Raw genomic sequence first — 17,130 nt, forward strand, 5'->3', positions numbered from 1 at the left:
TATGTTTATTTATCAAAGCTATTGGAAGAAAAATCCATTGTATACAACTATACTAGCAATAAACAAATGGGAAATTAATTTTGAAAGATCTTTAGAGAAATGCAAATTAAAATCCAGTAAGAAACAATTATATCCTCATCAGAATGGCTAAAATTAAGAATTTCAAAGCCAAGTGTTGGTGATGATACACAGAGACTGGAATTCTCATGTTTCTGATGGAAGTCTAAAATGGTATAATTGCTTTGGAATACTGATTGACCTTATTAAAGCTAATTATATGTATATACAATGACTCAGCATTTTTACCTGAATCAGAAATGAGTATCTATATCCACGAAAAATATTGAAGAATATTTGTAATGACTTTATTTGTAACAGTCACAGTTTAGAAACAACTACCCATAGATAATAGAAGGGATAAATATATTGTAATATATTTTTACTCTGGACTATTACACAGAAATAGAAAATAATAAAATCCTGACTTGTAGTTTGGATAAATCTCACAAACATAACTTTTAGGGAAAAATTCACAAAAGAGTTTGCAATACGTAACCATTTAAATTAAGTTCAGAAACTAAAGTAACCTGTGATAGAAGTCCGAAAAATGATTACCCTTATGGGATTTACTGTTTGGTAGCTTTCTGGTGCTGGAATGGCTATATCTTTATCTGAGTGGCAGTTGCAAACATACATAAATATGTAGAAATTTTCCAGTTGCACTTAAGATTGGTAAGTTGTATTAAATCTTATCACAATAAAAATTATTTGTATCCAAAAGAAAGGTTATGTAACATTTCTTTCCTTTATCATTAAGCAATATATTTGGTTACATTCTCATTTGGGAGAAACACCCAGGAAAGCATGAGAGCAGAATGCTGTTATGTCATTATAGTGCCACATTGGTTTTATCAAGGATGCGAAGGGAAAAATACAAACAAATAAATATACACCCTTACTAAAATAATTCTATTGGAATCCTTGAACTCCAGTCTGGTCATAGGTCACTGAACTGATTCCCTGGACTTTTCAGTTTGACTCCTCAAGAAGATAGCTTTTTAACCCTTTCCTCCTCCAGATAATGGAAAATCCAAGGGCTTTTCCCAAGATCTTCTCAAAAGGGGACAAGTGATTTATGTTGTAAATAGCAAATTATGAATACAAACAGTTCATTTTGTTTACATTCTTCTCTAAAAGTAATGAGGAATATATCTACATAAATTTTCCTTTAATTCTAAAAAGGTCATTGTATTCTTAGAGTTCCCCAAAGATTTTAACTGAAATAGTTAGGACTTTGTAACTGAATAAAATGTATGCACATAAAATAGGAAAGAAAAAAATGTAATTACTGTTCCAAATAGCTTTATATTAGCAAGAAATAGGCAAAGATTGCTAGTGATCTAAACAGGAAAATGATCAAAACTGATCAAAAAGGCAAGAAACGATAAACAATATAAATTGTGCATCAAGAATTTGCACTCTATACCTTTGCATTTGTTTTCCATTCACGTTAGATTTTAAAATCTCTCTCTCTGCCACCCTACATTAAAAAAAATTAAACATTTATCCTGTCATTGTCTTAGCTGGTATTGGTGGTGATGTCTGTGCCTATAGCAAACAGCATTTGAGTACGCCTCAAGTTGTTCCTCACCAAACAACTCACAGCCAGCAACTTCAGCCAAAAGGTATTCACAATATAAGTTTTTACTATTGGAGAACTAGACCATCAGTTTTTATAGATGGAAGATAACTACATGCAGTCAGAATATTCATTTGATTGAGAAAGAAACTGAGACTCTCATAGGTTGAATAAAAGAAGGAATGAAGTGAAAAACACTGATGTGATTATAAAATAAAGATCTGCCTAAATGGGTTTTAGTCTATTTTTTCCCCAAGTAAATCAGGGGAAATCCTGAGATTTAGGTGGGATCCTGAAGACTATCAATAATAGATTTTATAGTAGGGGATGAGGAGGATATTTCAAAGTAGTAGCAAAGTCATTTGGCATGACTGATGGTTAAAGGGAAAGAAATTTACATTTATTGACCATTTTCTATGTAATACATATGATAAAAACCTTAAGAAAGTAAAGAAGAGTATTTTATACAAAAAATGGCAAAGCTTTTTACATCACTGGAATAAAAACATAAAACTTTAATGTCAAGACAGAATTTTTTCTTGATATAATTATGAATTTACTAATGAGCTGACAATATTTCATTCATGGTATAATTTAATTATTTTTCTTTCTTGAGTATAACCTTTTGCCATATTATTCAGTTGCTTTTATTTCTTACAGAAATCTCAAATTCAATCAGAAAATTTAAATTGAAAGTAGGAGAGAATTAAAAGCAAATAATTAATGCCCCCAAAATACAATGTTTCTTTACACTTAAAAAAATAATATATTATTAACATAAAAGCTGAGTTACTTTTTGGTTAAAAAAAATACAGTAACAGTTGGGAAAGGTAATGATTGAGAGCCTTTTACAATCTAAGATAGCATATATAATTAGGATGAACTTTTCTTTACAATTCTTTGAGAAAATTACTTGTCACAGACATATTTTCCAGCATAATAACATGTAAGATGTTCTCTTGGGATAAAAACACCCGTGGATGTGGGAATAGTGAAGGGAAACTGAACTGACATGCTCAGTATTTTCTCTGGAGAGCTCAAATGTTGCAAAGATATTTAAAAATTGCTTGCTTTGGGTGAGGAAGGGTGGGGCCTTTGTATCCCCAAAGAGACAAAAAATTGAAAGTCTCTGGAAGGGGTGTGACTTGGGCAGAGTGGTTCTATTCAGCCAAGAAAACCCACAGTAATGGAGATAAATGAAAGAGAGGTACATGTGGGGAGAGAGCCAATTATCCAAGATGGCATGTTCAGGCTCTCTTGCCCTACATTTTGTAAATAATATCTAAGTAACAGCTGAGCTCGTGTATAGCCCTGTGCACGTGCCTCATAAGGTACTTGGTCACAAGCTACTTTGTGCTGTAGGGATATACGGGATCCACCTAGAAACTGGCAGCATTACTGCTGCATTTCAGCTGTGTCCATTGGGCCAGCCATGAGAGGAGGACTGGTTTCAAATTGGGAAAGGAGCGCACCAAGGCTGTATATTGCCACCCTGATTCTTTAACTTACATGCAGAGGAAATCATGGGAAATGCTGGGATGGATGAAGCACAAGCTGGAATCAAGATTGCTGGGAGAGATAACAATAAACTCAAATATGCAGATGACACTACCCTTATGGCATAAAGTGAAGAAGAACCAAAGAGCCTCTTGTTGAAAGTGAAAGAGGAGAGTGGAAAAAGTTAGCTTAAAACTCAACATTCAGATAAGTAAGATCATGGCATCTGATCCCATCACTTCATGACAACTTAGGTGGGGAAATAGTTAAAACAGTGACAGACTTTATTTGTGGGGACTCCAAAATCACTGCAGATGGTGACTACAGCCATGAAATTAAAAGACGCTTACTCCTAGGAAGAAAAGTTTTGACCAACCTAGACAGCATATTAAAGAGCTGAGACATCACTTTGCCAACACAGGTCCATCTAGTCATAGCCATTGTTTTTCCAATAGTCATGTATGAATGTGAGAGCTGGACTATAATGAAAGCTTAGTGCTGAATTGAGGCTTTTGAACTGTGGTGTTGGAGAAGACTCTTGAGAGTCCCATGGACTACAAGGAGATCCTCCAATCAGTCCATCCTAAAGGAAATCAGTCCTGAATATTCATTGGAAGGACTGATGCTGAAGCTGAAGCTCCAATCCTTTGGCTACCTGATGTGAAGAACTCACTGGAAAAGACGCTGATGCTGGGAAGGATTGAAGGCAAGAGGAGAAGGGGATGACAGAGGATGAGATTGTTGGATGGCATCACTGACTCAATGGATATGAGTTTGAGTAAACTCTGGGATTTGGTGATGGATAGGGAGGCCTGGCATCCTGCAGTCCGTGGGGTTGCACAGAATTGGACACGATGACCGTCTGAACTGAATTGAACTGTTATGGCTGCTGTGTTAGCCAGGAGAGAGGCTGTGTTATGACTGTTGTGCCAGCCAAGAAAGAATGAACATACTTTCAGTTCCTATGGCTCCTCGAGTCTTCTTTCTGCCTCTTAGCTGATGCCTCGTCTACCCTGGGCTCAGCAAAGTGTGAATAGCAAGACAATTGACATTGAAAACAGCATCAGCAATGCAGTACACTAAAGTCACACTGTGTATCTACAAACAAGTCCTGACAGTATCAAAGGGAGGTAGAGCCCAAACTGAACACTGAGTACAGGCAACAATTGTGGATTTGTTGAAGCAACTGAAACTTGCAGGGTAGCATTCCCAAGAAGAGAGAGCAGCTCCAAAGAGGAGCCCAAAATTTGGCAGGGAGTTTTCCCATGATTCACCTGTTTGAGGTCTGAACTGCACCATGAGCAGGGTAAAACTCCATTAGGCTTTCAAAGTGATAGACATGGAAATATGTACTTAATATCACATAGTGTTGGATTTCTGGCCCAACCAGAGTGGAGAAATTTATTTTTTTCCAAGTCACTCAGAAGAAAAACCTGAAATACCACATCTCAAAAATAATTTGTTTAGTCACTGAGTTGTGCCCAACTTTTTTGTGATCCCATGGACTGTAGCCTGCCAGGCTCCCATGTCCATTGGACTTCCCAGGCAAGAATACTGGAGTGGGCTTCAATTTCCTTCTCCAGGGTATCTTCCCCACCCAGGGATCAAATCCACATCCCCTGCTTTGGCAGGCAGATTCTTTACCACTGAGCCACCAGGGTAGCCCAACTCTTAGGAATAGGAGTACTATTTTATAACAAGAAAAAGTAAATCAATACTTGGAAAGATGGAAAGCTGTCTTTGAATTAAAAGCTTGCAAGAAAAAATTCAACACTGTTAAAAGAAAAACTGCATAGCCCATATCCTTAGTATAATCCAAAGTGGAATTTTAAAGGTTCAGAGAAATTTAAATAAATCTTTTTTATGTAATGTTAAAAATTAATAAACATGGTTTCCATGGTATGTAAGAATATATTGATTGATCTGATGTGCATGCTTGAAAATAAGAGGATGGGAAAAAGGGACAGAAGAAACATATAAAGATATAATTGCTGAAAAATTCCCACTTTATGAAAAAAAAATCAATATACAGATAACAGAAGCTCAGTAAATTCAAATAGATCCAACATGGTGAAAACCAAAAGAGACAATCCAAAAAGAGAAAAACAAAAAGGAAAGGGAGGATGGATTGGCGGATGGATGAGAGGAATGAAGGAAGGAAGGGTCCTATATTTGGGAAACATTTCCTCCAAAAGTGAGAATGAAATAAAGCCATTTTCATATAAATAGAAAGTAAACACTAATAAAAATTACCCAGACTGAACACTAATGAAAACGTTTTCTGATAAAAATCTGACTCTAAAAGAAATAACAAAGAGTATTAGGAAATATAAATATTTGGGTAAATATATAAGATGGAATTTCCCCTTAATTTGCTCAAATGTCAGTATCTTATTAAAGAAAAATTATATAATTTACAAGTACAGATAACTAAAATATATGCTAATAATACCAAATTATAGCAAAGACAATGAAATTACATTCTTGTAATATTCTTATGTGTGTGAGCTGTGACTTGTGAAGAATAGTGTAAACTAGTAACAAAGTAATTCTAATTCCTAAGAATGAGCATTTTAATGTCCATTTCAACCACACACCAAAAATTCAATTAGAAGAAGATTTAGCTAAAAAGCCAATTGTGGATATAAAATGGAATAAAAAGCCAATTTATAAAATGAAATGGAAGAAAATAAAAATAAATAATAAAAATAATGTGGAACAAGGAAATAAAATAATTTGAACAAATAAGAATAACAAGGTGGTACATTAAAATCTAAACACATCAAAGACTAAAATTATATAGAGCAAGTAACTCAATTAAAATAACTCAGTATAAAAGGCAGTACAATCATTTTTGTAAACCTTTAGGCAGTTTCTAAACACTTCAAACACAGACCTATCACATCACCCAGAAATTTTACTCCTATGTGTATATTCAATATAATTGAATACGTGTCCACAGAATGATTTAAATAAGACTGTTCATAGCAGCTTTATTCATAACAGCCTAAGACAGGAAACAGTTTGAATGTTTTCCAATAAGCAAATTGGGTTAATTCATGTAATGAATTCTTACAGAGCAATAAATCAAAAGAACAAACTGCTGACATACATACTAACAAGGGTGGATTTTAGAGCATTATACTGAATGAAAGAAGTGAGAAACAAAAGAGTACATAATTTATGATTCCATTTACATGAATTTCAGTAACAGACATATAATCTATGGTGATAAAATTAAGAAGAATAGTTATTTCTTGGAAGAATATGTTCATTGATTAGGAAGTGGCATGGAACACTCTGGAGTTATCTAGGTGGTGGCATATATATAATTTGTTTCGTGGAATTTTTCCTATCATATTAAGATAATATACATTTAATCATTAGCAGTTAATGTCATTAAACTTTTCATGGTCATAAGTATTGTTTATTTTTCTTCTTAACACTTGTTTTCCTACTTTGTTAAACTGTTTTTTTTCTTTTGCAAATATAAATAGCATTGTTATTAAATCAGATTTGTTATTGCCTATTCTATTTCTATACTGCATACGATTTCTTAAACTTTTGTTGTACAAAGCATTCTAAATATTGTTTAGTTAGATTTTTAATACATTTAAATTTTTTAAATGTGTATAAGATCACAATATGATGTTCATGATTTCTCTATTCACTAGGTTGATGGCTTACTTCTTAATATGTCATGATGGCCTTATGTGGAGCAATAACATCAGAGCTATCACAAAAACTCTAGATACTCAACATTATTCTGAATGAAAAGAAGGAACCAATGATTTATTAGGATTCAATGTTTAATAATTTGATCAGTGTCTTCGAGAAAAATCAGATTTGTCACACTTTCAAGTAACTCTGAACAAAATATGGAATAAAGATGTCTTTATTTAAAAAATGAATGCATGTTTACCTGTGTGCGATAACTAGGTTGAGAAATGACAGGGGTGAGGAATTGGTTTCCAATTAGATCTTTACCACCAAAATAAGTGGAATTATCTCAGAAAAATATTTCAGGGGAAAAACAACAACAGGCCCTACCAATTTGCTTGTAAGGGAGCAGTTGTTTTTAATGGTGGAAATTTCCTGCTGTGGCTATTTGACTACCTGCAGAGTTCCTGTGACAATTATGTGCTGCATTCGCTATGAAGAAGATGTGGAGACTGAAGCTATGGAGAAACCATTCCCAAGTTAATCACTTCTCTTCAATAAAAGTAACAGTTGGGCTCTTAAGAACTGTAATGTAGTTTTAGAAAAATTGAATTGTCTTGAGATAAATTTTTAAGAATTATGAAACATGCTTTTCTTTAAACACTACCCCAAAACTACATTTTTAAAGATTCATGGTACTAAAGTTTAGAAACCAATATGAGGCAGTCATCAAATTCATGGTGTGATCCCTGAGGCAGTGAACTTTGAACATTTGTTGATTAAACTCCATTAGCATGCACTTAATGCACTGGCACTGATACTGGTTTCTGAACATAAATATATTATTAGGACTTAATTCTGAAACACATTTGTATAAAACTTTGCAAATAGATATCATTTGGAGGATTATTTCTCTAATTTCAGGAATAAAATACTGAACTGCACTCCTACATTAAAGTGATAATAGGGAAATACACATATGCATCTGATTCATAAAACTAGAAACATAGTTATTTGAATGTAGATAAAATATTATTCCTTTTATCTGTATATTTAGTGTGAAATATTTTGGAAATACAAGAGAATTCTATGGAGTAGACCTAGCAGGTTAAATAGTTAGAAAAGACGCAGGTTAAATAGTTAGAAAAGGCTCAAGTTAAATGTTTTATTATATTAACTTTATATAAAAATGAAAGTTATTTTTAAAATACTCATAGTTGTAGAATGTTAGTCATTTATGGCAGTTAAATGAAAGAAGACTACTTGAAGTACCTTAGAATCTACATGGTATGCATATTTGCACAACCAGCTGTACCACCACCCCCAAACTCGAGCCAAATCATTTTCAGACAATGGCTATGATTCAAAAGTCATATGAAGAGATAAGAGTGGCACTTAGATTTTGATGTATCAAAGATTACCACTGGGCTTGGGTGAAGATATTAGGAAGACAATAAAAGGAAGAAGTAAAAAGCATATCAATCTTGTTAAAATTCACTGTTGATACTGACTGAAATTATTTCTGGAAAGATGCAGATAAAAGGTGATTTTTAAAGCCACATTCCAGACTCCAAACTTACATAAAACTAAACATCTTTCTGGAATTGAAAGATCAACTTTCAATAGCTCAAATCCTTATCATTTAGCAAATAAAGACTTGTAGACATTAAAAGCTTTACCTGACAAAACACTTTGTAGCCTTAGAATGTGGATTGGAAACAAATAATTTTAATTCTAATTTTCAAATATTACACTTATTATTTTTTTCATGTAAGATTGCCTTTTTGTTTCCAATCCACATTCTAAGGTTACAAAGAGTTTTGTCAGGTAAAGCTTTTAATTTCTACAAGTCTTTATTTGCTAAATGATAAGGATTTGAGCTATTGAAAGTTGATCTTTCAATTCCAGAAAGATGTTTAGTTTTATGTAAGTTTGGACTCCAAAATCACTGCAGATGGTGATTGCAGCCATGAAATTAAAAGACGCTTACTCCTTGGAAGAAAAGTTATGACCAACCTAGATAGCATATTCAAAAGCAGAGACATTACTTTGCCAACTAAGGTCCGTCTAGTCAAGGCTATGGTTTTTCCTGTGGTCATGTATGGATGTGAGAGTTGGACTGTGAAGAAGGCTGAGCACCGAAGAATTGATGCTTTTGAACTGTGGTGTTGGAGAAGACTCTTGAGAGTCCCTTGGACTGCAAGGAGATCCAACCAGTCCATTCTGAAGGAGATCAGCCCTGGGATTTCCTTGGAGGGAATGATGCTAAAGCTGAAACTCCAGTACTTTGGCCACCTCAAGCGAAGAGTTGACTCATTGGAAAAGACTCTGATACTGGGAGGGATTGGGGGCAGGAGGAGAAGGGGACGACAGAGGATGAGATGGCTGGATGGCATCACGGACTCGATGGACGTAAGTCTGAGTGAACTCTGGGAGTTGGTGATGGACAGGGAGGCCTGGTGTGTTGCAATTCATGGGGTCACAAAGAATCGGATACGACTGAGTGGCTGAACTGAACTGATCTATGTGTATACATCCATTTGTGTGTCATCTAGAAAATTTTAGATCAAGAATTAATATAAGTGAATACTCAAACACTATAAAGCCCATAAAAATTACTGTTATTAGTTCAAGCCAGAATCAAAATATGTACTGTATGATAAGCAAATAAGATAAAATGCTACGAAATGAACTTAACAAGAAATGTAAAGAAAAGAAAAAATCTATTGGAGAGCACTTTGAATCAGAATTTATAGGTACGAAACGAGACCAAAACACCCTTTATATATTTGTCACTTAAAAAAATGCACTATGTGTGAGTTGTGAGTTAAGTTTTACTTGGCTCAATATGAAGACTGCAGCCCAGGGGATAGTACCTCAGTTTCTTTACCATCTGAGCTACCAGGGAAGTCCCGATAGCTCTGAAAGACTGCTTCAAAGAGGTACAGGGAAAGGAAAGAATATATATATATGTGATTTTGGTAAAGGGGGAATACATGCAATCAAGCACTTGTGTGTGGTTTTTTGTTTTGTTTTTTTTTTTTTAGAAAATTTCTGCTGGTCGCATGAAGCTTCTGCTACCTATGAGAAACAGTCATCACCATGAAATATTTTTAGTGCTTTTCTGGGTATGAGGAACTACAAGAATTGGGCTTATAAAATCAGCTGTTGAGAATAACTTTCTAAAGACCTGTACTGCCAGTTTTCCTGGAACACTGTTGCTGCTAAGTCACTTCAGTCGTGTCCGACTCTGCGACCCCATAGATGGCAGCCCACCAGGCTCCCCCATCCCTGGAATTCTCCAGGCAAGAAAACTGGAGTGGGTTGCTATTTCCTTCTCCAATGCATGAAAGTGAAAAGTGAAAGTGAAGTCACTCAGTTGTGTCCGACTCTTAGTGACCCTGTGGACTGCAGCCTACCAGGCTTCTCCATGGGATTTCCCAGGCAAGAGTACTGGAGTGGGGTGCCATTGCCCTCTCCCACAGAGCACCTCATTTCTGTTCTCCATCTTGAACTTTTTCAGTGGGTGTTGGAGGTCAGCAGCTGCAGCAGCACATGATTTAATCCCTGTAGAAGTAGATGGCAAGCACCCATGGCAAGTGCCAACTTGTGGTTGACACACTGATACAAATTATCAACCTCAAAGAATATTAATTGTATTTGCTAATTCATGCTATCTTTATAAAATATAGTCTTTAAACCTGGGGTTAAAAACTTTGATTTAAATTTCTCATGGAAAAATAAATACTCAAAGAGAACAAGAAAAAACATGAAAAGAGCAATTGAAATGATTCACACCACATGAAATCAGAAGTATTTTTACTATGAAAAATATTTATTTTATTATAATAATGATAATTATAATAAAACATCAACAAAATAATAACTTCAAGAGTAACTAAAACAGCACAATAAAGATTTTTCTGGACCAAACCCAATATTTCCAAAGAAGAAAATATGTATAGATAAAATGACAATAGTCGCTGTTATGATCTAAATTATTTTATCAAATATCCAAATGAAGAAATATCTTAAAAATATAAATCAGATGCTAAGTTAAAGGCAGGGTATCTAAAAGGCAAATAACAAAAGTTTCAGAAAGAGAGAAAACATTCAAAAGGATAGAAATTAATAATAGAAGTGTTTCCTAAACTGAAGAATGATTTAATTCTTCTAAAGAAAAGAGATTACTCTGTACTATGAAGACTGATGAATAAAGTCATGGACATATATGCATTTAAAATTCTGAATGCCAAGTCTAAAGAGGAAAAAAAAGCCTCAGCAGGAAAAAAGCAAGTTATTCTACATGAATTTAGGGTCATTCAGACTGACTTCTCCTTAGCGTGTCTGGAATCTAGAATGTGAGACTCTTTCTCATAAAGTCTGCCAGACTGTGCAAAAGCATTTATAGTCATAAATAACATTTATACTCTTTAGTTTTCAGTTGTCATCTTTAAAAAACTTAATGAACAGGAACCTTGATTAAAAAGGAGAACAAAAGGTCAAGTTCTCACACCTTTTAAGAGGAAGAAGGCTCCTCTTTCCTGCCAAGGACTTAGTCAATGAAAAGCTATGCGATCTTTGTTTACTAGAGCTTTCCAAGTTCCTATTGCCCTCTAAAAGAGTATTTCCTTTCCTTAATATGAAGACTCATCATGGTAATAGACCCAGAGTTTCAATTTTCTGCTGATCCCAAAAGTCTTCAGGTGAAAACGGTATTTAGCATGAGGACTTCCTCCTCTTTTGTGAGTTACTCAATTTTCTTCTTTCCCATGTATGTGCTGTGTTTAGTCGTTCAGTTGTGTCTGACCCTTTGTGACCCCATGGAATGTAGGCCACCAGGCTCCTCCGTCTATGAAATTCTCTAGGCAAGAATACTGGAGTGATTGCCATGCCCTCCTCCAGGGGATCTTCTCAACCCAGGTATCAAACCCAGGTCTCCTGCATTGCAGGTGGATTCTTTTACTGTCTGAGCCACCAGGGAAGCCCAAGAATACTGTAGCAGGTGGATTATCCCTTCTCCAGGGGAACTTCCCAACCAGGAATGGAACCAGAGTCTACTGCATTGCAGGCAGATTCTTTACCAGCTGAGCTACCAGGGAAGCCCCTTTCCCATGTATATGTCTTATTAAAATTCTGTTTTATTTTCTCTTGTTAATCTGTCTTGTGTCAATCTAAGTCTTAGATCAGCCAGCAAAACCAGGAAGGGTAGAGAAAATTTCTTCCTCATCAGTAAATGGATGCTATGTGGGATTTTATTTAAAGATATGAAGGAAATTATGATTAGAACCAAAAATAGAAATAAAATAATTACATATTCTTCAGAGGAGTGAAATTGGGTGACTGGTGTGGGCCGGGGTGGGGGGTGGGGGGACAGGAAGCACTCACTACTGTTTCTTAAAAGATCTTTGTTATGATTGGACATTGCTGGTATATACAGACATGTGTTATTTGCAAGTTTAAAGGAAAAATTAAAATTACTCAGAATAGTAATCAGATTTGTACCTGATAGAAAGCAATCAGTAGAATAGGTCCCTGCCCCTATATACAAAAATAAAAATATTCAGAAACTAGTAAGGAAAAAAGCATATAATTTATGATACAAACATAAACAATAATATTCTAATGAAAAATCAAATGTATAAAATGATAAATATATAAAAATAGAAAGATATAAAAGAATGTTATTTTGTTTTTCATGGATAGGAAGACAAAGAATTTTTCAGATGTTAATTCTTTTCTGAATATTCTATAAATTTAAAGCTATATTAATAAATGTCAGCAGCACATTTATAGTAAATTTTGACAAATAATATTGACATATTATAAATAGTTAATAATATTCAGAATGGGCTTCCAGGGTGCTCAGTTGTAAAGAATCCATCTGCCAATGCAGGAGATGCAAGAGACCAGAGTTTGATCCCTGGGTCCAGAAGATCCCCTGGAGTAGGAAATAGCAACCCACTTCAGTATTTCTGCCTGAAAACTTCCATGGACAGAGGATCCTGGTGGGCTACAGTCCACAGGGTGGCAAAGATTTGGATGAGACTAAGAGACTGAGAAGGGCTTCCCTGGTGGCTCAGACAGTCAAGCCTCTATCTACAATGTGGGAGACCTGGGTTCAGTCCCTGGGTCGGGAAGATCCCCTGGAGAAGGAAATGGCAATCCACTCCAGTACTATTGCCTGGAAAGTCGCATGGACAGAGGAGCCTGGTAGGCTACGGTCCATGGGGTCGCAAAGTCGGACATGACTGAGTGACTTCACTTTCACTTTCAAGAGACTGAGTACATACAGTCACTCAGTCATGTCTAAATCTTTGCCACCTGATCCAAAGAGCCAACTCATTGGAAAAGACCTTGATGCTGGGAAAGACTGAAGCCAAGAGGAGAAGGGGATGGCAGAGGATGAGATAGTTGGATGGTGCCACCAACTCAATGGACATGAGTGAAGGACAGGGAAGCCTGGAGTGTTGCAGTCCATGGGGTTGCAGAGAGTCAGATATAGCTAAGCAACTGAACAACAACAACAACAACAACACACACACACACACACACACACACATATAAAAGAAGAGGAGGACTTCACTGGTGGCACAGCAAATAAGAATCTGCCTGCCGATGCAAGAGACACAGGTTTTATCCCTGGTCTGGGGAGATCCCACATGCCACAGAACTAGGCCCGTGCACACAACTACTGAGTCAATACTATAGCCCATGAGATGCAACGACTGACCCTGTGTACGGCAACTAGTGAACCCAGGGCACCCTAGAGCTGCACACTGCAATGACTGAGCCTATGTTGCGCTAACCTCAGCTATTGAGGTCCGCACACCTAGATCTTGTGCTTTCCAACAAGAGAAGCTGTCAAAATGAGAAGCACACACAAAGAAGAGTAATCCCTGCTCATTGCAACTAGAGAAGACTGCATGCAGCAGCAAAGACCTAGTGAAACCAAGATTAAAAAAAAAAAAAATTTAAAGACAAGGGGAGGTTACTGATTTTTCAATTATTTTAACTTAAAATGATCAAAGTAGGAATATAGGGAAAATAAAATCTGATTCAAAAGCCAATGGAAATTCAGTATATCAAAGAGCTACCTGAAAAATTGGTGAATTTTCTATAGGTGTTTGGCGTCTGAAGCAGCCATTTGGAAGACAGCAAATCTGGAGTTCAAATTTAATTCTTAGAACAAGAGACAGTACAAAAAATCAAACATTTAAGTTAAAAAAAATCATAAAAGTTAATGTAGAATTAAAAAGTCAAAATTGTACAGTGGGAAAGATTTTTCTTAGAAGGCATAAATACAAAACAAAAACAGATAAACTAACAGCAGCCCTCTTTACTTATGAAAAAATCAGGGTAAAGTCAAGTTTATTTGCCCAAGGACATAGAGACAAGTATTAAAATAACTTGGATCCTAATCCATTCTTCGAATTTATTTACTACATGATTTGCTATTATCATAATTAAAATGATACCCTATTCAGGTCAGTTCAGTTCAGTCACTCAGTCATGTCCGACTCTTTGCAACCCCATGAATCGCAGCATGCCAGGCCTCCCTGTCCATCACCAACTCCCGGAGTTCACACAGACTCACGTCCATTGAGTCCGTGATGCCATCCAGCCACCTCATCCTCAGTCGTCCCCTTCTCCTCCTGCCCACAATCCCTCCCAGCATCAGAGTCTTTTCCAATGAGTCAACTCTTCGCTTGAGGTGGCCAAAGTACTGGAGTTTCAGCTTTAGCATCATTCCTTCCAAAGAAATCCCAGGGCTGATCTCCTTCAGAATGGACTGGTTGGATCTCCTTGCAGTCCAAGGGACTCTCAAGAGTCTTCTCCAACACCACAGTTCAAAAGCATCAATTCTTCGGCGCTCAGCCTTCTTCACAGTCCAACTCTCACATCCATACATGACCACTGTAAAAACCAGAGCCTTGACTAGACGGACCTTCATTGGCAAAGTAATGTCTCTGCTTTTAAATATGCTATCTAGGTTGGTCATAACCTTTCTTTCAAAGAGTAAGCATCTTTTAATTTCATGGCTGCAGTCACCATCTGCAGTGATTTTGGAGCCCCCCAAAATGAAGTCTGACACTTTTTCCACTGTTTCCCATGAAGTGATGGGACCAGATGCCATGATCTTCGTTTTCTTAATGTTGAGCTTTAAGCCAACTTCTTCACTCTCCACTTTCACTTTCATCAAGAGGCTTTTTAGTTCCTCTTCACTTTCTGCCATAAGGGTGGTGTCATCTGCATATCTGAGGTTATTGATATTTCTCCCGGCATTCTTGATTCCAGCTTGTGCTTCTTCCAGCCCAGTGTTTCTTGTGATGTACTCTGCATATAAGTTAAATAAGCAGGGTGAAAATATACAGCCTTGGCGTACTTCTTTTCCTATTTGGAACCAGTCTGTTGCTCCATGTCCAGTTCTAACTCTGTTGCTTCCTGACCTGCATATAGGTTTCTCAAGAGGCAGGTCAGATGGTCTGGTATTCCCATCTCTTTCAGAATTGTCCACAGTTTACTGTGTTCCACACAGTCAAAGACTTTGGCATAGTCAATTAGTATTAGCTAAATGGAGGTCTCCAACTAGCATTATAGTTATAACTGCTGCTGCTAAGTCGCTTCAGTCGTGTCTGACTATCAAATAGTCCTTAATCAAGGAAATGGTTTTGATTTGTTTACGTTCATTAGGTGGTTGTAAATGATTGGATTCATTTTGCTAGTGAAACAAGCTAAGAGTCACAATGATCATGGATATTCTATATTCAGCATTAATTTATTTATTCCTCTTCTATATTCAAACATTATCTGATTGAACTTACATCAGAAGATTAATTTCATATTTTAATTTTAAGGACTTAAGAACACAAATGATTGTCTATGATGTCTGTTGAGAGCAGAGATAGTAGCTTATTCATGATTGTATGCCCATAATAGATGAAGAATAACTTTAAGTTATTTTATATAAAATATATTTATTATATAAGTACGCTACTTACTATGCTAGGTGTATGTTATTTAAATCAAGGGCAAATTTTAGCATAGGTATATACAATGAAGTCTATACAGGGTTTAATTTTGTCAGTGAATATATTACATTTATAGACTATAAGTCTTCATATGTAGAGAAAGTGACAATAAATATCAATAAGTTACAGGGATGAGTTGATAAAAGGTAATTAATTGAGAAATGAAAAAATATAATTACAAGGCTGGGGCATTTATACTATTAAAAAGTGGCAACTTTTACAGTGTCAGTTGTCTTTTAAATATGTTATACATGATCTAAAGTGGTAATTAATTTCTACTTCCATGTATCTAGACTCATAGTGGGTGTAGTCAGTTTAAATATATGTATACAAACAATACTTTTAATGCCTGTTGACCTCAAACGAGCAACACTTAAAAAGACATCTTTTACTAATTAATACGGGACCTTTGTACCAAAGTTTCGCTAACAGCATTACCACTTGGCAGTATGTTTATTCATTTACTTCTCTTTAAATTTTTTAACCTTATGATTATGATTCACTAAATTGATTCTAAATTTCCTAGTGGCTAACTGCTAGAGTGAAAACGCTCTAATATATATAACAAAACTTTTAAATACATAATGTATGCATATACTTTGTTCTGTTGTTTGTTTCAATGCTTTTATTTATTTATTTTTCCTTTGTAAAATTATTTATTTTGGCTGCCTCAGGTCTTTGTTGAGGCACACAGGATCTTCATTTCATCATGCAGGATCCTTCATTGAGGTGCCCAAATTCTCTAGCTGCGGCACAGGTGCTCAGAGATTGGGTCTCAGTGGTTGCAGCTCAGGGGCTCCAGAATGAGGGAGAAAGCTTCAGCAGTTGCTGCTGGTGGGTTTCAATGATTCAATGCTTTTAAATTGCAAAGCACATTCAAGATGAAAAATTTGGGGATATGGAAAAGTATTTACAAATATATGTGAGAAAGTAGTGTTCAGTTGGTATAATTTGAGTGGACTTAAACAGTAATTTTGGTGCAGGAAATCACAATCCACTTCAGTATTCTTGCCTAGAAAATCCCATGGGCAGCAGAGCCTGATGGGCTATAGTCTATGGGATTGCAGAGTTGGACACGACTTAATAACTAAATAAACAACAGTCATTTTATATGTATATAAATCCATTAGCTTTCCCTTTTTCATTTTTAAAGTAAGTTAACAATTGAAATATTTATTTGCCATCCTACCTACCTCCTATATGCCTTTTATTTTGTAAAGTTTCTAATCTAATTCTTCATTCTATAAATACTTACAGCACTGTATAGTACTCAGAGTTATAAACGCAATCATAAAATTGGTT

This window comes from Ovis canadensis, chromosome 9 (assembly GCF_042477335.2).
Source record: "Ovis canadensis isolate MfBH-ARS-UI-01 breed Bighorn chromosome 9, ARS-UI_OviCan_v2, whole genome shotgun sequence".
NCBI classification, from domain to species: domain Eukaryota; kingdom Metazoa; phylum Chordata; class Mammalia; order Artiodactyla; family Bovidae; genus Ovis; species Ovis canadensis.